General features: G+C 41.2%; 1 protein-coding gene across 2 annotated transcripts in view; it reads left to right on the top strand.

Moving 5' to 3' along the window:
• The window catches only part of LOC136873781 (activating transcription factor 7-interacting protein 1), a 457,029-nt gene that overhangs the window by 86,710 nt on the left and 345,096 nt on the right, over positions 1 to 25,223 (top strand). The window lies entirely within an intron of this gene.

The following is a 25,223-nucleotide window of genomic DNA, read 5'->3' as shown; positions in this document are numbered from 1 at the left end:
CATGTTTCGTAACGTGCGGTATATGAACGTTAATTTGTTAGATGGGGCTTCAATGGTTGTGCAGCATACCTTGATACCTTAGCTACTCAGGGTTTGTCAAATCGAAGTTATACTCCACCTGTAGGCGTAGCCAACTGTCAGGTGACCCCTCAAAACAAAGTTAATAGCGGTGCGTCCGTGTTTCGTTGTGAGGTACACAGACTACAGCGGTCATTTGAGCACGTTGTACGTAAACCAGCACATCCCCCGAGACATCTTAACGTGGTTCAAGTCGCAAGGGCCGTCACTTTGATCCCGGAAGGATGGACTTTTCGTTGTGTTGCTGTGGATCTCAATGTCTCTCCGTCAGTTATTCAACGCTTGTAGAATCGCTATAGTGAGGCAGGCCAGTTCACACGGAGGGTTGGACAAGGTCGTGGACGCATGACAAACCCACAGAATGACCGATATCTGACCATCTGTGCGTTGCGGCGTCGTTCAGCAACTGCCAGAAAACTGCAACAAGACCTCAGGAGGGTCACTGAAGTCACGTGTCTGACCAGACAGTAAGGAACAGGTTAAGAGAAGTGTCCTACCGACCCAGACGTCCTATTCGAGTGCCCCGTTTAACGCAGCCACATCGCTCAGTTCGCCTTCTGTTTGCCCGTACCCACGTCAACTGGCAACTTCATCAACAGAGACCTGTGTTGTTCACAGACGAGTCCAGATTTCCCCTGACACAGCGTGATGAACGTCAACGTGTATGGAGACGCCGCGGTGAGCAGTACATGCCAAATTGTGTCCAGGAAGGCGACCGATTCGGACAAGGTTCTGTGATGGTGTAGAGTGGCATCAGTATTGATGGCCGTACGGATCTTGTCTTCGTCCGTAGTAATCTTACCGCTGCGGGGTACATCGAGCTGATACTGCTACAGTATGTGTTGCTTGCTGCATACGGCGTTGGGTCTGAATTCGCACTCATGCACGACAGTGCCAGGGCTCATGTAGCGCGCATCACCAGAGCTGTCTTGCGAGAACTGGACATTCAAGAGATGGGATGGCCAGTAGTGAGTCCCGACCTTAATCCCATTGAACATGTGTGGGGTAGGCTTGACAGAAGTGTTCGTTGGCGTCCTGTTCCATCCCAGACTCTCCAAGACCTGGAACAGGCTCTCATTGAAGAATGGGACCTGATACCGCAACGAGACCTCCGTCGACTTATACGGAGCATCCCACGTAGGTGCAAAGCTGTGATAAATGCTCGTAAAGAGCGTACACCATACTGAAGCTCTCAATCTGTGATAAAAGTCCACCCTGGAGGACTGTTATCACTTTGTTTTTGCTCCTGTTTGGACATTTCCGTTTGTGTTCTGAAAATGAACGCGAATCCATCGATGTTCTTTTGTATACTTTAACGGTAAAGAATAAAGGTTTAGTTGGTGATATACCTGAGTGTGAGATATTGTTTTGTGGAGAATGGCATACGTTCAAAAACATGTTCCCCTATTTTTTTTGAACTATGTATATTTCTATTCTATTCTTTAAAGAGCCAGACCCTCCATTGATCCTGTAATTAGTGTTTAGACAGGTTGCTTACTCAGTTGTACTTACTCTTAAAACAAAAGTTACCACCACCTCCTCCCTCTCCAGAGGCTACTATCTGCCGGTGGGGTCAGTAGAATACATCCACGATATCTCATGCCTTTCGTAAGAGGCGACTAAACGGCAGGCAAGAGGCTCGTAACTTGGTAGAATGGGTTGGTCTCTACGCTTACACTACCCGAGTCTGGCATTACTTTCACTTGCTGGTGTCAAGCTTCTCACTTCCAGTCCGGCCTCCCTCGAACAACTCTCCTTCCCTTCCGATGCCGGCGGTAAGTTATTAGATATGGGGAGTCGTTCATTTTTACGCCCTTAGTGGTCCCTCCATTTCTTTTGCCCATACCTTCATTCTTCGAAGGGTCGAACATCTTCCGTTTTCCCTCTGATTAGTGTTACGAGAAGATAATTGCCCAGTTGTACCTCCACTTAAGGTGACACTCCGGAGATAAAAATCGATATTTTGGTCATTTTTGGTGAATTTTTTGGTAACTGAAATTGAAAGGATTCAGTTTCTTTTTTGTTGTCACGAATTTATTCCGCTGAATTCAAACAATTTATCACGGTAATAATGCTTTGTTTGCCATTTGTCATTTTACATTAAAATACCATTTTTCTCTCACAATATTCTGCCAGATATAACAAAATGTATATGATAAATGTATCACAGCTATATTAAGAAACCTGCGTATGGAATTTTCGATTGCAGAATTTTTTCAAGTACTACGGTTTTTTTAAGTCCAAAATTTTAGAACGTACAAACTACACAAACTTTAGTAGGATATATCTCCTTATATAAATTATGTACAGAAAAATCGATACGTAGTGCTTTTACAAGAAGTATTATCTACCTAATTACGGATTTACATTAAAATACTAATTAAATTTCATGAAAAATGGAATTCAAAATTTCAAAAAAATATTTTGGGAAAACTATTAATTGTATATGAGTTCGTGATATCTCTACTTTTATGTACAGTGGGTCACTTTAATATTCGGACAACACAGATAATGGACTGTTTCCTGACATAATTTGTTCGCAAACAAATGTGTATACAACAAACATAATTCCAACAATTCGTGAGTATTTAGCTCATGTATCACAACAAGATTAAATGTCAGGCGAATTGGCGAAGTGTTCTGATAGTGATTGAAAAAGGAAATAATGAGATACTACACATCATTTTAATATTCGGACACGTCATCGTTACTCCATTTGCACGTGACTACCTGACCCACTTGCGGCAAGGGGGAAACGTCAGGAGTAGGATACGTGTCCCTGAACTTCACTGCAGTGGGCAGCGCTGTACAGAACGACAGGGATTAGTATGTACGTACAATGGGGCGCAAAGGCAGAAACACAACGTTTGAACAGCGCCAACTGGTTATTTTCCACAATGCAAAGGGGCGCAGTTGCAGAGATATTGCGCGAATGTTGTGTATGAGTAAGAGTACTTTCAATGACATTGTACGGCGATTTAAAGAAGAGAACAGGATTGCGTCTATATTGCAAACGGGTCAACCGAAAAAGCTAACTGATCGTGAAGAAAGACTTCTCTTAAGAAAAATAGGAAACGATCCTAAACTGAGTGCGCCACAACTTGCACGGGAGTTAGAAGAGGAACTGGTAAATCAGTGCACCCTGAAACTGTGCGCAGGACTCTTCGAAAGGCCGGATTTAACGGGAGGGTGTCGACGAAAAAGCCATTTATCAGTGAAGTGAACCGAAGGAAAAGATTGAAGTTTGCCTTGCAATGTGTACACAAGGACACAGAATGGTGGAAACATGTGTTATTTTGTGATGAGAGCAAATTTAATATTTATAGATCGGATGGGAGGAGAATGGTTTGACGCAAACCAAATGACGAATTAAAACCGAAACATTTTGCAACCAACTGTCAAATATGGAGGCGGGAATGCAATGGTATGGGCGTGCTTTTCGTCTGCTGGAGTGGGTGAAATGTCGTTTATTGAACATACAATGGGCCATAAACAGTATCTAGCCATCCCGAAGCAGAATTTACACCAAAGTGCTACAAAGCTTGGGATCAGGGACACATTTCATTTCTATCAAGATAATGATCCTGAGCATAAAGCGGGGAATGTCCGAATGTGGCTATTGTTCAACTGCCCAAAGGTGCTTGAAACTCACCCCAGAGCCCGGATCTTAATCCCATTGAGAATGTATGGAGTTAACTTGACAAGAGAGCGAGGAAGTCCAAAACAACGTCAAAGAAGGAACTGCAACGAAGACTGATAAGAGAATGGGCTAATATAAGCCCTAAGGACACGGAAAATTTAGTTTGTTCTATGCCACAACGACTGAAGGCCGTCATAAAACAACGTGGCAATGCCACCAAGTACTAGATTGGTTTGAGTTCCTTGTTACGCTACAGTCTCGGTCATTATGATCCTTGTGTCCGAATATTAAAGTGGTTTTGTTATGTGATAAGGTGACGACTGATTTATCTACAAGTCATTTTTGTTCTGATACACTTGTATTATTATGTAATCATATTGGAAACATTGGTGTTTTGTATTGTCAAACTTTCCTTTCTGTATGCTCAAGAAAATACAATTATAATGTTCAGATTGTCACATGCCATCCGGTGTCCGAATATTAAGGCGATTCACTGTAGGTGACATTCCTACAAAGTTTCGTGAAAATCCATGCATTAGGTAACAATATCTTTTTATCTCCGGAGTGTCGCCTTAAAACAAGACTCACCACGACCTTCCTTGTTCTCTTCTGATTAGGATTAAGGCATATAATAAGCCTTCAAAAGCCATCATAGTCCTTAATTTTTCAGAGGATCTGAACTCTTCAATTTTCACCAATAGTCGTATATAAAAGACGATAATTATTTAATTATTGCAGTTCTCATTAAAACAATAATCTCTACCGTCACGTGTTGACGACATTAATCATATTCAGACTTGCGGTAAGCTTTAGGGAATTAATTTGCCACGTTCGCCATGTTTCACCTGTGTTGTGCTCTGATATGGTTGTAGCTAGGACTGCATGAATTACATGAAGGTAAATTTAAGAAATGTGGTAGTAAAACACATTGTTTCACGAGGACCATAATGGTATTAGTTGACATATATAGTGAAGTTTAGGGATAGGTCTTAATAGATCTTAATCCTGATCGTGACGTCATTATAGGGGAAAAGTAGGAACTAATATCATGGTTTTCCCTCTTTTAAAAAAAATCATAGCATGTTCTGCCCAGGTACTGTGGTTATAAATCTAGGTGGCATTGCGCCAAACCTACTTATTTACAATTCTCAGTGATGTCCACGTGGAATGCAGTGGGAAGACCACTAACGTATGGACTTACGTGAAAACCCACGGCCGTAGTAGCTCCCTGAAGGTGGGGGCAGTAGAATAACAGGATATTCCAGTATCACTTGGTAAGTCAAGACCTCAGCTAAATGTCGGGACAATAAATTTAGTGCGATGTTGCAACCTCTCCCCGCGGGGGGCTTTGTATATTGAGCCCTCCATTACACGCACTTAGTACAATCGCGATCACAAGAATTCCGGATGGAAAAGGAAACAGGTAACGTTTGGGGGAAGATTTTGGCCAACTCTGAGGATGAAGGAGAAGTAACCAAGACAACGTCACATGTGTTCGTCTTCGAGGGGGTGTGGCTTGCGACATTGCGCACTCAGAGGCCACTCCCAACTCCATTTTTTTTCGGGAACTAATTGAGATGTTTCTATGGCTAAACTTTCTGGCTATACTAGCTTTTCCTAATCAAGGAAAACAATTAATTAACTGTAATTTAATTGCGATTAAGTGTGCACGATGTAATCCCACCCCCATATATGGCATTTAATTGTTTGTTCAGCGCTGACAATAACTTCATAGGAATGGTTTTCCAAACGCCCTTGCGTCTCTGATTATCATAATTATTTAATGGCAGGTTATTTTTACTTTGGTTTTTGAAGATAACATTATTATTATTATTATTATTATTATTATTATTATTATTATTATTATTATTATTATTATTATTGTTAAACAGGACCTATATTGACGAAAATAAGGGTCATTCTTTCTTATAGTGGTTGAGCGCGATGCCATTTGATAATGAAGTCATAGTCGAGACCGCTAACATTTCAGCCAGACCTCGCACACAAGAATTACAAAGAAACTGGAGAATTTGACCCTCAATGACTTGATATACTTATTACGCCTGTTGCCTTTAAGGAGGCGTGTTGTTCCTCCCTTCATTGTCGAGTCAGTGGGTCGTGTGGGCAGGCGGGGAATCAAGTACCTAATGCTGGATATCCTCGTACTTCCGTTTTCTCCACCTCCCCTCACTCTTCAGATGTGTGCATGTGTTAACGCGTCTAATGGATGTGACCAGTGAGAGAGAATGTGTATGTAGGTACTGGCTGGTTCTGAGAGCTGTGCTGATTTCTTGCCTGAAATGAATATTTCTGGCCTCGAGATACAAGATTTCGAGTTTACACTTTGAAGCACCGTAGCAAGTGAACGCGTCGACCGATTTAAAAGATTCTGCTCTGGTCACATTCAGCATTCAAGAACGGTATGAAGACAACAGCGGGCCGTTAACAGAACATGGTATTAACAGCTGGTATTTTTTCAGCTTACCCCAGTTATTTCTGGGGTCGCGGGAACTACTAGGCTCATTTGGCCGGAGATTTAAAGCCGAATGCCTTTCCTCATGACACACGATCTTTGAGATTAACATTTCAACCCATGTTCGACTGGGATTCGAACCTCAGCCTTCCGGGTGGGAAGCTAGCAGCAGCTAAGCCACTGAGATAATCACGCCCCCCCCCCTGCCGAATGCTAAATAAGTAATAATTGCATTTCAAAACGTAAACTGTGTTGCCGACAAAATAATTTCTTATTTTTCCGGTGACAGAACTCGTTAATCTTGAAATATCCATTATTTGGTGTACAATTAAAATAAATTCATGGACAACAAACCGAATTCGGGACATTACGCGTTCCGGTATACTTTTGTCCGGAACCGGGAAGTTTTGCTCACGTGCCAGATTAAGGAAAGATTCGTAAAATTCGAGACGGGTGCGAGTTGTTACCGCCTGTAGCAATCTCTCCTCTCAGTTTTCTTTTTTTTTTTGGGGGGGGGGGGTAGGGCGAGTTTATTTCGAACCTGAAGGATATTTTGCGTTGAAGGGACATAATTTAGTTGTATAGGAGTTAATGAGTTCCAAAAGTTAACTTGTCCAGAAAATTGAAATTCGAGTAAATGACAAGGACTTCCTGAAGGTTTCCTTATCAAGTTATGATTTTTAAACTGATTCGTAAAATTGGTATAATTATTAGGAATTTTGCGTGAAAGTTGCAAAAATCTGTAGAATATCACTACCTACTTAAAAAATAAAGAAAATACTATGGACATGTTAAGTTTTGGAATAGACGTAATTTGTACGGCAATAAAAATGTCAAACTAAATTTATACTTAGGTATTCAGTTGAGATAATATTTACTTTCCTTTGCGCTAGATTTGTGTATCCCTAGCTCCCCCAGCAGGTTCTCTCTCTCTCTAGTATTTCCCATCTCACAAGCTGTTTTTTAATCTATCGGGGCCGATGACCTTAGATGCTAGGCCCCTTTAAACAACAAGCATCATCAAGTATTCTTACTCTGTCAGTGTTTTGCGTGAACTTCACAAGCTTAGGAGATACCCCTAAATTCATCTTCTAGATTTGGATGTTTGTAATAGGTTTTCCTCACTTACATACACTTCTAGGAGGCTCATTGTCGGTATTGTAAGAAACTTCACCTTGCATTGTTAGCTTCCTTTTTTCCTTCTTGAAATAAATCTTTTGGTTGGAGCAAATTTGAAATGCCACGAACTAAGTGGCTTGAAAACTCCAGTTACGGCGCCCGTCCTATCAGAAAATTCTTCAGGACGTATCACCGTACCTTGATGTTCAAATATGTCAAAATATTCTTGAGGATTTACAGTTACTTCTTTCTCTCGAGTCTGCCAAATACTCGATCCGGCGACATGTAGGAATGGGTGGGAACAGGAAAAAATAAAGTGATGGATTTTACATGTTATGGTGCGACATTATAAACCAAAAGCTGAGTATTCCATTCATAACTTGATTTGTATTTTGTCCGCCGCACCCATCAGCAAAAAAGGCGGACTCTATCAATGTATTATGGGAAAATAGTATTGGTTAACCTATGAAATACACAAGATGCTGTTTCAATAGGACCTTTTAGCCCATCTATTTCAGAGCAGGTGTAAACGAAGGTATTGTCCTTCGTCTGTGAACTCTTAGATGTTCCTTTACACAATGTGAAATTGTACAGGTATTGACTACTATAATAGGCTGCTTGGTTGCCTACCTTTGAGGTAGATTTGTGTATCCTAGCTCCCCTAGTAGTCTCTCTAGTATTTCCCGTCTCACAAGCTCTTTTTTTACTCCGTCAGCGATCCTTGTAAATGTAATCATTTACTCACACATCAATGGCATGCTTAACTTTTTTTTGTCAGGCACTGTAATGCATAGAATGGCTATCAGGCTGTCATCTTTGAAGAAAGTTGAACTGGTGACCGCCATGTCTTAAATGTACCTCAGTAGTCGGAGCGCTGTGTAAGCGAGTGCGGAACAGAGCGGGAAAATGAGACATTTTCACACAGATATTATTCATTTGGTATAACAGAGATGATGAGAACCAACTACAGCTACCTGTCTTCCAGTCGGCATCTAGTTCTACTCAGTTTTGCGCGGGGAGTGACGAAATGGATTGTTTCAGTAATTTTTTTAGTGTCGATGTGATCAAAAATACAAAAAACAGAAACTAACAGATATGCAGGCACGACAATTGCGGCAGTGAAACGTCAGGGCAAACTGGAGGAAAATTCCATGTGGCACCGGTGGTCTGCAGTAAAACTTCACATAATTTATTGTTTTTTTGCAACAATTTTGCATATGTGTGAAAGCTACTCGTTATTGCAAGCTATGCTCAGACAGGGGCAAGAAGGAAAGTGGTAAGCACGTCAGAAAAGAGAGTAGATGGTGGTGCAAGGAGTGCAAAGTAGGACTGTGTATAGTCCAATGTTTTCAGGACTACCATAGGAAAACAAACTATTCCTAAATAGGTAAATATTTTATTCCACTGCATTTGTGTTTATTTGTGGCCTAAGTAGTCGCATTAAATGATTATTTTTTATTGTTTGAGCAAGCTTATTGGTATAACCTCAATGTAAATTTTTTCTGTACTATTTTTTCATGTTTTTTATAAGACTAGTATAATTAAATTACTTCAGATAGTCACTTGTTGATTAACATCTTCATTTTGGACGGTTGACACCTTCATATGGTACAAAAATCAGGCATGTAATATGTTTTGCTGTTCCATAATAACGCGTTAAAAATTAGCAAAAAGACCAAGTTCACAGCCAGGATCCATCTTAAAATATGGTAGTGTTGAAAGTGTTAACGTGGCTTAGCTATGTTGATACTGCTACACGGCTGAAAGCAACGCGAAAATACAGCCGTAACTAACTCACGAGGACATGCAGCTCTCTGTGTATGAATTATGTATTGATGATGGCTACCTCCCGGGTAAAGTAGACCCCCATTCAGATCTCCGGGTGAGGACTACACGAGAGGGGGGCGGTCATCAGGAAGATGGATACTGACATTCTGCGAGTCGGACCGTGGAATGTTAGAAGTTTGAATCGTTGTGGTAGGTTAGAGAATCTGAAAAGGGAGATTGATATACTAAATATAGATCCAGTTGCTATAAGTGAAGTACGTTGGCAGGCATTTGGTCAGGGGACTACAGAATAATCAATACAAAAACATACAGGGGGAATGCAGGACTTGGTTTAGTAATGAAGAAGAAAATGGGCCGCGGGTAAGCTACTACGACCAGCATAGTGAAAGGATTATTGTTGTCAAGATACGACACCAAGCCAATGCCCACCACAATAGTGCCTACTACTTCGGCGGATGATGATGAAATCGAAAGAATATACGAAGGGATAGAAGATTTAATACAATATGTAAAAGGTGACGAGAATCTAATTGTGATGGGAGACTGGCATGCATTGGTAGGCCAAGGAAGAGAAGGTAACATAGTAGGAGAATTCGGATAAAGGAATGAAAGAGGAAGCCGGCTGGTTGAATTCTGCACCGGTCATAATTTAGTCCTTGCTAACACTTGGTTCAGACACCACAAACGACGGCTGTATACAAGGACGAGACCTGGAGACACTGGAAGGTATCAAATAGACTTCATTATGATTAGGCAGAGATTCAGAAACCAGGTGTTGGATTGCAAGACTTTCCCATGACCAAATGTGGGCTCTGACCACAACCTGTTGGTCATGAAATGCCATCTGAAATTGAAGAAATTGAAAGTAGGAAGGGACTCAAGGAGATGGGATCTATACAAATTGGAGGAAAAGAGTGTGAGGGATTATTTCAAGTAACATGTACTTACAGGTCGGCGCTTGTAGGTCCTTGGCCTCCTTTATCACCTGCCTCCATTCATCTCGGTCCTGAGCTTTTCTTCTCTAACGTTTAACTCCTAACTTTCTAAGGTCATCCTCAACATCATCAATCCATCTTTTCCTGGGTCCTCCTCTCCTCCTCCTTCCATCAAGTGTTTCTATAACCACCTTTTTAACGGTGCAGGTTTCTGCCATTCTCTTAACATTCCACATTGCTAATATATTATCCTTTGTCCTTATCTTTAGCCGTTTTTCTCTCGCCGGTTCGTCACCAGGTTTTCCAGTCCTGCTTTATTCATTCTTAAGGTATCCGTAACAGTTTTATTTTACGAGGTAGGGGAGTTAACCCTACGCTCAACCCCCAACCTGGAGGACCAGGGTATCACTCTTAGTCTGGATCATCACCTTAGACCTGTCCGGTTTGGGTGGCCCTACCAGGAGCAGATGCTCCCGCCGGCATACTGTAGCTCTAAGGATCATTTGACCACGCAAGCCTCCAATAAACACCCGGCAAAATATATTTTGCCTTCGTCAAGGTGGTGATACCTTCGGGAGGCAAGGAACTTGTAACACAAGGAAATTGTCCAGATAGAGGACGTGAGTAATGTTAAAGAAGTATTAAATTTTACATAAAATAACAATGATATTTACAATAAGATATAAAAGTTTAAAACTAGAAAAGCGGCTGGAATTGATAAGATTTCTGGGGATATACTAAAGATAATGGGTTGGGACAGTCTCATATCTGAAGTACTTATTTGATTATTGTTTGGTTGAAGGAGCTATACCAAATGAACGGAGAGTTCCTATAATAGCCCCTGTATATAAAGGGAAGGGTGATAGACATAAAACTGAAAATTACAGGCCAGCAAGTTTGACATGCGTTGCATGTAAGCTTTGGGAAGGCATTCTTTCTGATTACATTAGATATGTTTGCGATATTAATAACTGGTTCAATAGAAGGCAATTCGGTTTTAGGAAAGGTTATTCCACTGAAGCTTAACTTGTAGGATTCCAGCAAGATATAGCAGATATTTTGGATTCTGGAGGTCAAATTGACTGTATCGCGATTGACCTGTCTAAAGCATTTGATAGGGTGGATCATGCGAAACTACTGGCAAAAATGAGTGCAATTGGACTAGACAAAAGAGTAACTGAATGGGTGGCTATATTTCTAGAAAATAGATCTCAGAGAAGTAGAGTAGGTGAAGCTTTATCTGACCCTGTAATAATCAAGAGGGGAATTCCTCAAGGCAGTATTATTGGACCTTTATGTTTTCATATATATATATACACACACACATGATTTGAGTAAAGGAGTGGAATCAGAGGTAAGGCTTTTTGCGGATGATGTTATTCTCCATAGAGTAATAAATAAGTTACAAGATAACTGCAAAATGACCTCGATAATGTTGTGAGATGGACAGTAGGCAATGGCATGATGATAAACGGGGTTAAAAGTCAGGTTGTGAGTTTCGCAAATAGGAAAAGTCCTCTGAGTTTTAATTACTGCGTTGATGGGGTGAAAGTTCCTTTTGGGGTGAGTGTTAATATACGGAAAGATCTTAATTGGGGTAATCACATAAATGGGATTGTAAATAAAGGATACATATCTCTGCACATGGTTATGAGGGTGTTTCGGGGTTGTAGCAAGGATGTAAAGGAGATGGCTTATAAGTCTCTGGTGAGACCCCAACTAGAGTATGGCTCCAGTGTATGGGACCCTCAGCAGGATTACCTGATTCAAGAACTGAAAAAAATCCAAAGGAAAGCAGCTCGATTTGTTCTGGGTGATTTCCTACAAAAGAGTTAGCGTTACAAAAATGTTGCAAAGTTTGGGCTGGGAAGAACTGGGAGAAAGGAGACGAGCTGCTCGACTAAGTGGTATGTTCTGAGCTGTTAGCGGAGAAATGGCGTGGAATGACATTAGTAGACGAATAAGTTTGAGTGGCGTCTTTAAAAGTAGGAAAGATCACAATAGGAAGGTAAAGTTGGAATATAACAGGACAAATTGGGGCAAATATTCATTTATAGGAAGGGGAGTTAGGGATTGGAATAATTTACCAAGGGAGATGTTCAATGAATTTCCAGTGTCATTGAAATCATTTAAGAAAGACTAGAAAAACAACAGATATGGAATCTGCCACCTGGGGGACTGCCCTAAATGCAGATCGATATTGATTGATTGATTGATTGATTGATTGATTGATTGATTGATTGATTGATTGAAGGACTAAATGAAAAAGGCTGAAGAAACGCAGTAGAGGAAGAATGGACAGTCATGAAGAATGAGATCAGTAAGGCTGCTGAAGAAAAGTTACGAAGAAAGGAAAGATCAACTAAGAAACAGTGGATAACTCAAGACATACAAGACCTGATTGACGAACGACGAAAGTACAAGAATTAAAAAAAAGAAAAAAAAAGAGGAGGGCAGAAAAGAATAATGAAGTCCAGGACAGCTAGGGAAGAATGGCTGAAAGAGAAGTGCCAGGATGGAAGAAACATATACACTGACTGACAGAGCAAATGCAACACCAAGAAGGAGTGGTTCGAAAGGATGAAAGTTGGGGAAAAAACAGAGACGGTACGGACGAATAATTGTTATTTCAAACCGATATGCAGGTTACACAATGCGCACGGCATCGACTCAGTAGGATGTAGGACCACCGCGAGCGGCGATGCACGCAGCAACACGTCGAGGTACAGAGTCAATAAGAGTGCGGATGGTGTCCTGAGGGATGGTTCTCCATTCTCTGTCAACCATTTGCCACAGTTGGTCGTCCGTACGAGGCTGGGGCAGAGTTTGCAAACGGCGTCCAATGAGATCCCACACGTGTTCGATTGGTGAGAGATCCGGAGAGTACGCTGGCCACGGAAGCATCTGTACACCTCGTAGAGCCTGTTGGGAGATGCGAGAGGTGCGAGCAGTGTGTGGGCGGGCATTATCCTGCTGAAACAGAGCATTGGGCAGCCCCTGAAGGTACGGGAGTGCCACCGGCCGCAGCACATGCTGCACGTAACGGTGGGCATTTAACGTGCCTTGAATACGCACTAGAGGTGACGTGGAATCATACGCAATAGCGCCCCAAACCATGATGCCGCGTTGTCTAGAGGTAGGGCGCTCCACAGTTACTGCCGGATTTGACCTTTCTCCACGCCGACGCCACACTCGTCTGCGGTGAGTATCACTGACAGAACAGAAGCGTGACTCATCGGAGAACACGACGTTCCGCCATTCCCTCATCCAAGTCGCTCTAGCCCGGCACCATGCCAGGCGTGCACGTCTATGCTGTGGAGTCAATGGTAGTCTTCTGAGCGGACGCAACGCCGGGAGTGCAGGCCTCCTTCAACCAATCGACGGGAAATTGTTCTGGTCGATATTGGAACAGCCAGGGTGTCCTGCACATGCTGAAGAATGGCGGTTGACGTGGCGTGCGGGGCTGCCACCGCTTGGCGGCGGATGCGCCGATCCTCGCGTGCTGACGTCACTCGGGCTGCGCCTGGACCCCTCGCACGTGCCACATGTCCCTGCGCCAACCATCTTCGCCACAGGCGCTGCACCGTGGACACATCCCTATGGGTATCGGCTGCGATTTGACGAAGCGACCAACCTGCCCTTCTCAGCCCGATCACCATACCCCTCGTAAAGTCGTCTGTCTGCTGGAAATGCCTCCGTTGACGGCGGCCTGGCATTCTTAGCTATACACGTGTCCTGTGGCACACGACAACACGTTCTACAATGACTGTCGGCTGAGAAATCACGGTACGAAGTGGGCCATTCGCCAACGCCGTGTCCCATTTATCGTTCGCTACGTGCGCAGCACAGCGGCGCATTTCACATCATGAGCATACCTCAGTGACGTCAGTCTACCCTGCAATTGGCATACAGTTCTGACCACTCCTTCTTGGTGTTGCATTTGCTCTGTCAGTCAGTGTAGATCATAAGGTGGATAAGGCTCGCAAGATTATGTGGGCCTGTCGCAGGGCCGTCGGGAAGACTTGGGGCCTAAGACTTAAGGTGGTCCAGTGGCTCTATATCTCTATTGTACGGCCGACGATCACCTATGCATCTTTAGTCTGGTGGCCAGATTCGGAGAGTAAAACTGTGACCACCAAGTTAAACAGTGTCCAAAGACTTGAGTGTCTAGGAATAACAGGGGCACTGGATACTACACGATTATGTACAATGGAGGCCATCCTAGGTTTTCCCCCCTTACATTTATATGTTAAGGTAATAGCGGGAATGAGTGCCTATCGCCTCTGGTCACTCGGAGGATGGTCCTTCAAAAACCCGAATAGAGGTCATGCCTCTATTCTTACAAGGCTCCACCAGACTTGCCCTATGACAATGATGATCGGGGATCTGATGAAGCGTAGCTTTAATTTGAATTATAAATTTACAGTGGTGATACCCACAAGGGAGGAGTGGGCCGCGGATGCTGGGGCCCATCTTAAGTCTGGGGGCTGTACATGGTACACAGATGGCTCGCGGACGGAGACGGGCACAGGCGCCGGGGTCTGGGGGCCTAAGACAAGGCTCTCCCTTCCTATGGGTAAATATGCTACTGTTTTCCAGGCCGAAGTATACGCAATACTAGCCTGTGCTGTATATATATGGAATATGCCTGGACACAGAAGACGCATCACTATTTGCAGTGATAGCCAGGCAGCGCTAAAAGCACTATGTGCAGTTAAAACAACATCAAAACTGGTATGGGAATGCCAAAGGATGTTAGATCAGCTGTGTGAATTTAGCTCAGTTACCCTATTATGGGTCCCTGGGCACACAGGTATAAGTGGAAATGAAGAAGCTGACAAACTAGCGAAACAAGGCTCAAAAGGTTCTTTCACAGGACCAGAGCCCTTCCTGGGAGTGTCACTCCGAAGCGTGAGACTGGTAATATCCCAGAGGACAAACCAGTCTCTTAGATATTTGGAAGAGGTTAACTATAGCAAGGCAGGCACGTGAACTTATCTAAGGGCCTAGCCAAAGTTATAAAAAGGTCCTAATGAATTTGAATAGGACCAGAATGAGAATGGTAGTTGGACTGTTAACAGGCCACAATACCTTACAGAGACCACCTACACATCATGAAAATCACCCAGGATCCGATGTGTAGAAGATACGGTAAGGAGGAGACCTCCGCGCATGTGTTATGTCATTGCGAGGCTCTTGCAAGCACCAGACATCGATACCTTGGCTCACATTTTGTGAGCCTGGAAGACATCAGGAATGCCAATATCCGGACACTAGTATCCTTTATAGGAGCACTAGGGCTGGACTAGGCAAACCTGTTTAAGAGGCACAAAGGGTCCTCATAGACCTACGTGTGGAGCTTTGCGAATACAGGGCTCACCCATTTCTTATTTACCTATCTATATAAGTGCCAGGATATCGAAGGTTTTATGGTCCTAGGAAAGGTAGATGCTGCATACAGGAAGATCGAGGAAACCTTTGGAGAAAGGAAAACTAGGTGTATGAATGTTAAAAGCTCAGATGGAAAACCACTTCTAGGGAAATATGACAAGTCAGAAAGATGGCAGGAACATATCCAACAATTGTATCAAGCTAAAGGAGTAGTTGATAGGGTTCTGGAACAAGAACAGGCTGTTGACGCTGACGACGTGGGAGACCCAATTTTGAAGTCAGAAATCGACAAATCTTGAGAGGCCTAAGTAGGAACAAGGAACCCGGATTTGATGACATACCCTCAGAATTACTGACTGCCTTAGGAGAAACCAGCATGGAGAGATTATTATGTTTAGTGTGTAATATGTATGATTCAGGAGAAGTGCCATTTGATTTTCGGCAGAATGTTGCACCTATTCCCAAGAAAGCCGGTGCTGACAAGTGTGAAAACTACCGCACCATTAGTTTAACATCTTACGCCTGCAAAATTTTAACACGTATTATTTACAGAAGAATAGAAAGACAAGTTGAAACTGAGATGGGAAAAGATCAATTTGGCTTCAGAAGAAATGTCGGAACACGTGAAGCAATCCTGACTTTACGTCTGATCTTAGAGGACCGAATTAAGAAAGACAAGACCACGTACATGGCTTTCGTAGATTTAGAAAAGGCATTAGATAATGTTGATTGGACCAAGCTGTTTGAGATTCTGAAGGTGATCGGGATCAGATATCGAGAAAGGAGAATTATCTACAATGTATACAAAAATCACTCTGCAGTGATAAGAATCAAGGGCTTTGAAAAAAAGGCAGCAATCCAGGTAGGAGTGAGGCAAGGCTACACTTTGTCCCCTCTCATTTTCATTGTTTACATAGAACAGGCGATAAAGGAAATCAAAGAGGAATTTGGAAAGGTAATCAAAAGTCCAAGGAGAGGAAATGAAAACCCTGAGATCTTCCGATGGTATTGTTATTTTACCTGACTGCAAAAAATCTGGAGAAATTGCTGAATGGTATGGACAGAATCTTGGGGAAGGAATACAAGGTGAAAATAAACAAGTCCAAAACAAAAGTAATGGAGTACGGTCGAACAAAGTCAGGTGGTGCAGGGAATATTATATTAGAAAATGAAGTCTTAAAGGAGGTAGATGAATACTGTTACTTGGATTGTAAAATAACTAATGATGTTAGAAGTAAGGACGTAAGATGCAGATGAGCACAAGCAAGGAAGGACTTTCTTAAGAAAATAAATTTGCTCACCTCGAACATTGATATAAGAATTAGAAGTTTTTGAAGAGTTTCGTCTGGAGCGTGGCATTGCATAGAAGTGAAACGTGGACAATAACTAGGTCAGAAAGAAAGAGAATAGAAGCTTTTGAATTGTGGTGTTACAAAAGAATGTTGAAGGTTAGATGGGTAGATAGAATCACGAATGAAGAGGTACTGAATCGAATTGGTGAGAGGAGATCGTTGTGGCTAAATTTGACCAGAAGAAGAGATAGAATGATACGGCACATCTTAAGACACCCAGGACTTGTACAGTTGGCTTTTGAGGAAAGTGTAGGTGGTAAGAACGGTAGGGGTAGACCAAGATACGAATATGACAAACGGATTAGAGCAGATGTAGGATGTAGTAGATATGTACAAATGAAAAGTTTAGCACAGGATAGGGTGGCATGGAAGCTGTATCAAACCAGCCTATGGACTGATGACTTAAACAACAAAAACGGTCCATAATCTTCCCCTAGGATAACGGATATAATTATATATGCTTGTGTAATTTACGCAACCTCATTTTCAAGAGTATTTATTTGATTATTTCGCGAGTGTATCGTCCGTCGCCTTCGTGTTTTGTGTTTCCCGCTCACCACAGCAGCGTGTGTGCGTTACAGCTGGGGATTCGGGACGGAAAGCGCGTAGTTTCGTTGAAGTTGTAGGCATGTTCTGTGCTGTTCCCCCTGTCGTATGTTAAAAATGTATGATGCACATTGATCTGTTTTGTATGTGGTAGTTTCGCGTATTTCTATGCATTTGTGTTCACATTCTTACTTCATAATTTTAATGAGTTGGATTATTTCGGGGAATTGTGTCAGTGACATTTTCTGGTATTTTCTCTTCACGTTATGGCCAAAAAACATACCAGACGTTATCACCAAGTGTTTAGAGATATCTATAAAATTTAATTTCCGTTCATTTTACAATCTAATAAAGGGAACTTTTATGCATTTTGTTGTGTGTGTTGGTGTGATACAAATATTATTATTCGTGCGTATGAGTCGTAAATGAGAATGATTAGCTACATTTTCTTGTAACAATTTTTATGTTTCCTTAGTTTGAGATTTTAAATTTAATGGTCAATTCGCATTGTAACTGTAGATATGTATGTCTTCTATCCTATCCTTTTTTCATCTAGGCTGTGGCGCAATATTTGTGACGAAATCCAAGAATTAAGAAATCTTCCTTTATTTCTAAAAGTTGGCACGTATGGAAATTGAAATCATTTGTTGCAGAAACAGCACTTCTTTGTTTTTTAACAGTTTATGAGTTACTAATATTTTCGTGATTACAGACCCAGAGGCTAGATAAGAACACTTCTGCCATATATCTCTGGCTTGTAGACTCAATCCCGTATTTCAGTTTTGTGCAGGAACAACACTCCTCCTGATGAAGTGCTGTTTCTGCTCCAAATAGATACAATATTATTGCTTATCCGCGGGGGTATGTGGCATTTGATTAAAATAAGTTAGCTGACGTGAATAAATCGGAACCATACATGTCATTAATAATGAACTAAGCTTGGCCAATACCATTAGCTAAAGAATCATCATGACGACTCAAGGAAGTTTCCTAATAGTTTACTGGGTTAGGTTCTAACTTTTTAATGCATTCTGAGGGTGATAGGAGCACTGCCTTCGTAATATACAGGCCGTACTGTAGAAAGCACGCCAAGCAAATCAGCTGATCGATTGAGGCGAGCTAAGTGAATGTTACAAGTTGTACTTGTGAATGTAATCCATAAGGATTGGGGGCATTCTTAGGATAATTCTGACCGTTGAGAGACAAAAATTTATATTTAAGTATATTACATGTTTTTCTTTAAATCCCATCAGGATTTACGTAAACAGCTGTTATTAAGATCATGACTCCTCATAGTTTAGGTTAGGCATGGTATCTTCAAGTGGTAGATAATGTAAATTCAAGGGACGTAATACTTCTCGTGTAATTTATTCATTTAATTGTTATCGTGTAACACGTTTTTGTGGAAATATAATGTGCTACAAATTTAAATACAGTGTGTGAAAGTTCGCATTTGCCACAACGCTGAGAACTTGTGCGTACCACGGCGAAAATACAACTATACAAGTAAATAGACATTTACAATTTAATTTTCTTCGTATGGGGGCAGGTAACCTTTACGAAAAACGAAAATCCCAACCGAAAAAATACCTATTACGAAGAATAAAGGGGTATGTTTCACTCATTTTCCAGAGCTGATGATGAGTTCTGCTTTTGACTTTCTTATTTCACAGACTTACAGAGCTTTTTATTGTTGATACAGAACAAGTGTAAAATTGGACAGTAACCAATGGGACCTACATATGGTTATTTCTTGGGTTCGTAATGTTAAGTACGCGCTGCCTTTTCTCCCCAAAATTAATGCGAGTAAGAACCATTCCTCGGCAGTTTCCGTGAATGTGGGAAGTAACTAATAGATCTGGATGATCAGTGCATTAATATTTGGGAAAACAAGGGCTATTCCTAAACAAAAAGTGATACAAATATTCATATAGAATAAAGGGTCTCAAGGATGTATTCGAAGGATACTGCCAGAAGTGTCAACAACAACAAAAAAGCAAGAAAGCTGCTGTATTTGTGGCCATCTAGAGGTATAGAAGTAATAATTATTGCACGTTTATTGTCTCCATATTTGTATTAATGCATAATAATTATTTGTTGGGTACATCGACGAGTAAAACACTGGAGCTTTGACCGCGTAGATCGCACTTCAAACCTACTTCTCCTAAAATTACATAGACCTGACTTACGACTTATGATGCGATTATATGTTTTAGTGATCTCACCTGTAATATTAATACAACATTTGTAAATATTTCATAATTACAAAAGGTACAGACGCATCACGTCCTTGCATTACACGGGTCGGACGGAGGAAACAGTTCGCCTCTTTGTGTGACGTCATCGGAGGTACAGTACGGCCTGTACATCACGAAGGCAGTGATAGGAGAGAGGTACATAGAGAAAAACAGCAAGGTTTATGCTGTATTTATTGACCCTGAGAAGGCTTTTGACTCTGTCAGATGGGACAAATTGATGACAATCCTGAAGAAAAATGGAGTTGATTGGAGGGATAGAAGGCTAATAAAGAATTTGTATAAAAACCAGAGAGCAAGAGTGAGAATAGGAGATGAGTTGAGTGAAGAAATTGAATTAGGAAGAGGTGTAAGACAGGGCTGCTCTTTATCACCGACACTGTTCAACATCTATCTTGAAGAAATAATCAATGAAAGTTTTAATGGAAATAGTGGAGTTTTTGTTGGAGGTAGGAGAGTAGAATGTATAAGATTTGCAGATGATATGGTTGTGATGGGAGAAAGCGAACGTGAAATGATACAAATGTTAGATAAACTCAACATGAAACTAGAAGAATATGGAATGAGAATTAATAAGAAGACCAAAAGTATGATAATTGGAGGAAAAGGTACAAGTTGTCATATTAGTATAGGAGGAGAAGAAATAGAGCAAGTCAGTAACTTCAAGTATTTGGGAAGTATGATCAGAGATGATATGTATTGCACAACAGAAATTAAGAAAAGAATTGCCATAGCAAAAGAAGGCTTTAGAAAAAAATCAAAATTATTTTGTGGACCACTAAACAAAGATTTGAGGAAAAGACTTGCTAAGTGTTACATTTGGTGCATAGCTCTGTATGGCCCAGAGACTTGGACATTGAGAAAGAAAGATGAGAGAAGATTGGAGGCACTAGAGATGTGGGTATGGAGGAGAATAGAACGAGTGAAATGGGAAGACCGGGTAAGGAATGAGGAGGTATTACGAAGAGTTGGAGATTAACGAAGTATGTTACAAACCATTAGAAGGAGAAAAATGAACTGGATCGGACATTGTTTGAGGAAGGACTGTTTACTGAAAGAAGGAATGGTGAAAGGCAAACGAGGAAGAGGAAGGAAAAAATATCAAATGTTGGGCAATATCCAAGGAAATAAATATTCGGACATGAAAAACTTGGCGCAGGACAGGCAACAGTGGAAGAGGTTCATCCCATGACAAGACCTGCCATAAGGCAGAATACCTAGATAGATATAGCCAGGTGTAAAGCTTTATGACAAAACAGAAATTTGGTAAACTTCAGTTTTTTATTTGCAAGCAAGATGTTCTGTATAAAATGGGATCTTTTTACAATATGCTTTAGGTCGCACCGACACACACAGGTCTTATGGCGACGATGGGATAGGAAAGGGCCAAGAGTAGGAAGGAAGCGGCCGTGGTCTTAATTGAGGTACATCCCCAGCATTAGCCTGGTGTGAGAATGGGAAACGATGGAAAACCAGGGCTGCCGACAGTGGGGTTCGAACCCACTATCTCCCGGATGCAAGCTCACAGCTGCGGGGCTCTAACCGCACGGCCAACTCGCCCGGTAAAATGAGATTAATAGGCAATGTATGTTATTATAGACTCTATTTTAAATAATTTTAAAACCGAGCTCGATACCTGCAGTCGCTTAAGTGCGGCCAGTATCCAGTATTCTGATGTCGGGATATTTGTATTAATAGTTGGTAAAATAAAATGATATAATAGGCTAAATTATGTCTTAGAGAATGTTTTTTAATCTTCTAGAAAAATGTGATTTGTGATTGAATGGAGAAGTCTTGTTTCTGAATGATTCAAGTGTACCTTAAAAAGAATTCTGACTTCTTTTTCAAAATTCTCAGGAAACAGTGTTTAAGTTCCCGAAAGAGCAAAAATTGATTTTTCCACTTTTGGTATTACAATTGAGCTTGGTAAATTCGAACCCAAATGATCCAGAAAATAACATAAAATTAACCACGATTTCGAATTAAACCGTATCACACACCGTAGGCAGCTATCCTGACGCGGCATTCTGTACTGCAAGAACTTTGCTGCAAATAAACAGCAGTTTGTATACTCTTTTTGGGTCGATAACAAAGCTTAGCGATTGTCGCTTAATCCATCCGAAATAATGACGTGGTTTTTTTTTTTTTTTTTTTTTTTTTACTACAGTACATGCTTCACCTTCTAAGCCTTCAGTAGTCAGTAGAATGTCTCATTTCATCTGCAGATGTCTGTTAATTCCATGTACAGTTCTGGGATTAGGTTTAATGTGTGGATTAACCCGGTTACCACAACTCAAAATTCCCTACGTAGAAGTCCATTCAAGGAACATATCCTTAGGCGGCCAAGAGTTTGAACCTTTTCTTAGCTTGACAACAACTACAGTCCCGTTTCCAACTCCAGCACGGTTCGTCAGTCGTCTTTTCATTCTAGGTGGCGTTCCATCATCTTTTGCTAGGGTTACCATATTTGATAATAAAAAACCGGGGGGATTATCATACTGTAGTAATGTTTATAAATCGGGGGGGGGGGGGAGAGATCTAGTGGTTTATTTCACACATTTTTCGCTGGCTTGGACTTTTTTTTTAATTAGAAAATTCGTTTTAGAAACAATGCTGTCATAATACGGTACACACGTTGCATTTTTCATGTTGTACAGTACAGTTAACAGCAATTTTACATTTTCAACTGTGAGCTTATTTCGCTGAAAATTTAGAAATTTATGGCGGCGACCACTCGTGTCAAAGAAGAAGAAAACCTGGCACTTTCTTTATTGGGTCCTTTCAAAAGGACTCTGGTGGTTAGACGTTGTTTCCATTCTGCTGTTACGTTGAATGTTTCAAGTGCGTGCAGATCAGTCCACGGTGAGTTCCGGGATTTTAACAACATCGCTGGTGGATCCTGTAAGGCTTATGGAGTTCATGTGCTATAGAGTATCCTTGAGTTATTGTACTTCCACCGCTTTTCTCCTCAGATCTGGAGGAGCACTGTTTGCTACAACAGGCAGCCACTGAATAAAAGTGGACCTCACTGCCAGTAACTCTCATGGCTTCATTGAGCTGCACGTCAATCTTGGTGGAGTGCATGGTGTTTTTCCACACAGAAGCACAATACTCACCAGCTGAGTTATGCGAGAGAAAGTGAAGGAGTGTGAAGTGTTTGCATCTGCTCCCCGCTAGTTTTTGAAGCAGATTTACTCAGCTTTTGACAAGTTCAGGAAATGCTATTTGAATGCTAGCCTGGTGCGTCCCTTATAAAGTGGTGGTGATTATTATTTCATGAGGAAATGCGTCTAGGTAACCATAGTCTATTAACAGTAATCAGAGGGGAAATAGAAGAAGGCCGTACCTTCGAAGTATTAAGACATCGATAAGAGAAAGGGAAGAGCATCAAAGGGTGTGAACATTAGACTCCCAAGGGCTCATAAACCTAATATCGTTGGGGCCGGAAGCGAATAAGAGTTAACCTAGGGAAGTCGAATAGGAAAGATGAAAGTGAGGAGCCTGACACAAATAAGTGGAGACAATACCAGGCTCAGCTAGGGAAACGTGGTCGCCAACCTACGCTCACAAGTTGGAGCCCCTGGTACCCCTCGTAAGGCGGACCATAGGGTGGGCGGTATCTGCCGTGTATGACAAACTGTGTGCTATTGTGGTGGGGGATGGTTTTAAGGTATTCGCTCCATTTACGAATTGTTGGTAAATCTAAGACACTGAACGCTAATTTACGTTTTGAAATTTTCGTCACCAAACGCAAACGAAAAATGATTTGTGCTATAGCGGGTTAAGCATTTCAAAATCTGTGCTGTCTTCTGAAAATGCTTGGACAATTTTTGACATAAATATATCTTATGGCTGGGGTGTCATCCGAAAATTTGTGTAACGTGACGCGACAATATGTGTGACGGAAGTATAACCATAGCAACCGTGCAGGCAGTGAAGTAAGATAGGGATGGATGGTCAGACCTTAAAGCATGGTCATTGTTACCTAGCAACCGTGTAGGCTATATGTCATGGCTTTTTGCCATCTGAAATTAGCAGCTGATGATGGATGGCCACGATCGGGAGACATATTTATGATCATTTGATTTTCGCAAAGGGAAAAGTAGTTTCTTTTTCTTCAAGTGATTTCGCGTCAGCATTTTCCACAGGTACTAGTTTATAGAAAAGAGCAAGCGTTATTTTGTTCGTTAACATACGTAACATACAAGTATTAAGTGTTTTTCAGAAAAGCTATCCGTATATTCGTCAAGAGAAATCGAAATCCAGTCAGTGACTTTGATAAAATTCACTAATTTGAAACGTAGTTCCTTTGATGCTTTCACGGCCCGTACTTATAGACATTATATAAGCTTTTTGGGCTTATGCAGTGTCAAGAAAATACGGTGACATTTCTCGCGAACAGTCGGGATTTTCTTGTGAAGACGCAGAGCAAAGTTCCCTGCGAAACGCAAAGAACCTAATTTTCTTGACACTGCATAAGCCCAAAAAGCCTATATCATGTCTATTGAAACGTAATTGTTCCGCTATAAAATGATTCATTGTTGCTGCGGTCTTATCTATATGAAGACGAGTTCCTGCGTCTAAGCAAGACCAACTACAATTACATTTGCGATTCGTAATTTATAAGTTTCGGATGATCACGGAAAGTCCACTTCCTTTTTGATGTTAAATAAAACAACCGTAACACCTTAACAGTTGTATCTAATTTTCCTTTTCTGAATTTTAACAAACAGTTCACGAGCATTTTTTGCAGACTAGGATCTGGTTTTAAGCATTTAATCCTGCTGCACCCAATTCGAATGAATTCATTTGTACATAGCGTCGAGATTATTTTAAAAACTATCTTTCATTACACCGTCTTTCGCCCAAGGTAAATCACTAGATGAGATTCCAACGGTTTCACCACTACCTTCGTGATGTATATTACGAAGGCAGTGATTTTACACACTTATTGTCTTTGGCCGTAACATTAGGGCCTGGAATGCAGGCGGGCCCGGGCGTTCAAGGAGCCCGGCGCACTCCTCGCAAAAACATACAAATAATATATAGTATATGTAGCCTAATGCCACTCTGCACGGAAATGGTAAGAAGATGAGATCACGACGAAATAGTCAGTTTTACAATTTGTACGTATTTGACAGTAGCAGTTATCATAACTGTGTTGAATGTAACACACCATAGCCGTCTCTCGCAACACCGCGACATGCTCCTTATAATGAACTTGCACCAAATTACTCAAAAATAATTACAGCAATGAAAATTGATACCAAAATATAATATTTTAGTTAGAAAATGATACTTTCTTGATGTGTAGTGTACCTGAGATCGTATTATGCACAACATTTGCTTATCATTTAACTTTTCCCACACATTTATTTGACAGCATTGTATAATCCCAACAATAACTTGATGTAGTAACAATCAGTCAAATCAGTTTCGAACGAGATGAGCTTTCTTTGCGCGAAAGTAACAATATGGTGTACTTACACCAGGCTTATTAGTCGTATGGTTTGATATTTTTCAAAAATTATTTGAACAGTCTTTTATTTAATTTATTTCGTATATCTTTCTGGGTTGTAATCGAATAAATCATTATAACTGTGACTTCAAATACCGGTTACAGAGTACAGTTCTGTAGTTACTGAA

The sequence above is a fragment of the Anabrus simplex genome, chromosome 5, assembly GCF_040414725.1.
Source record: "Anabrus simplex isolate iqAnaSimp1 chromosome 5, ASM4041472v1, whole genome shotgun sequence".
NCBI lineage: Eukaryota > Metazoa > Arthropoda > Insecta > Orthoptera > Tettigoniidae > Anabrus > Anabrus simplex.
The sequence above is the reverse complement of the archived record's forward strand: the minus strand, read 5'-3'. Positions and strand labels throughout refer to the sequence as shown.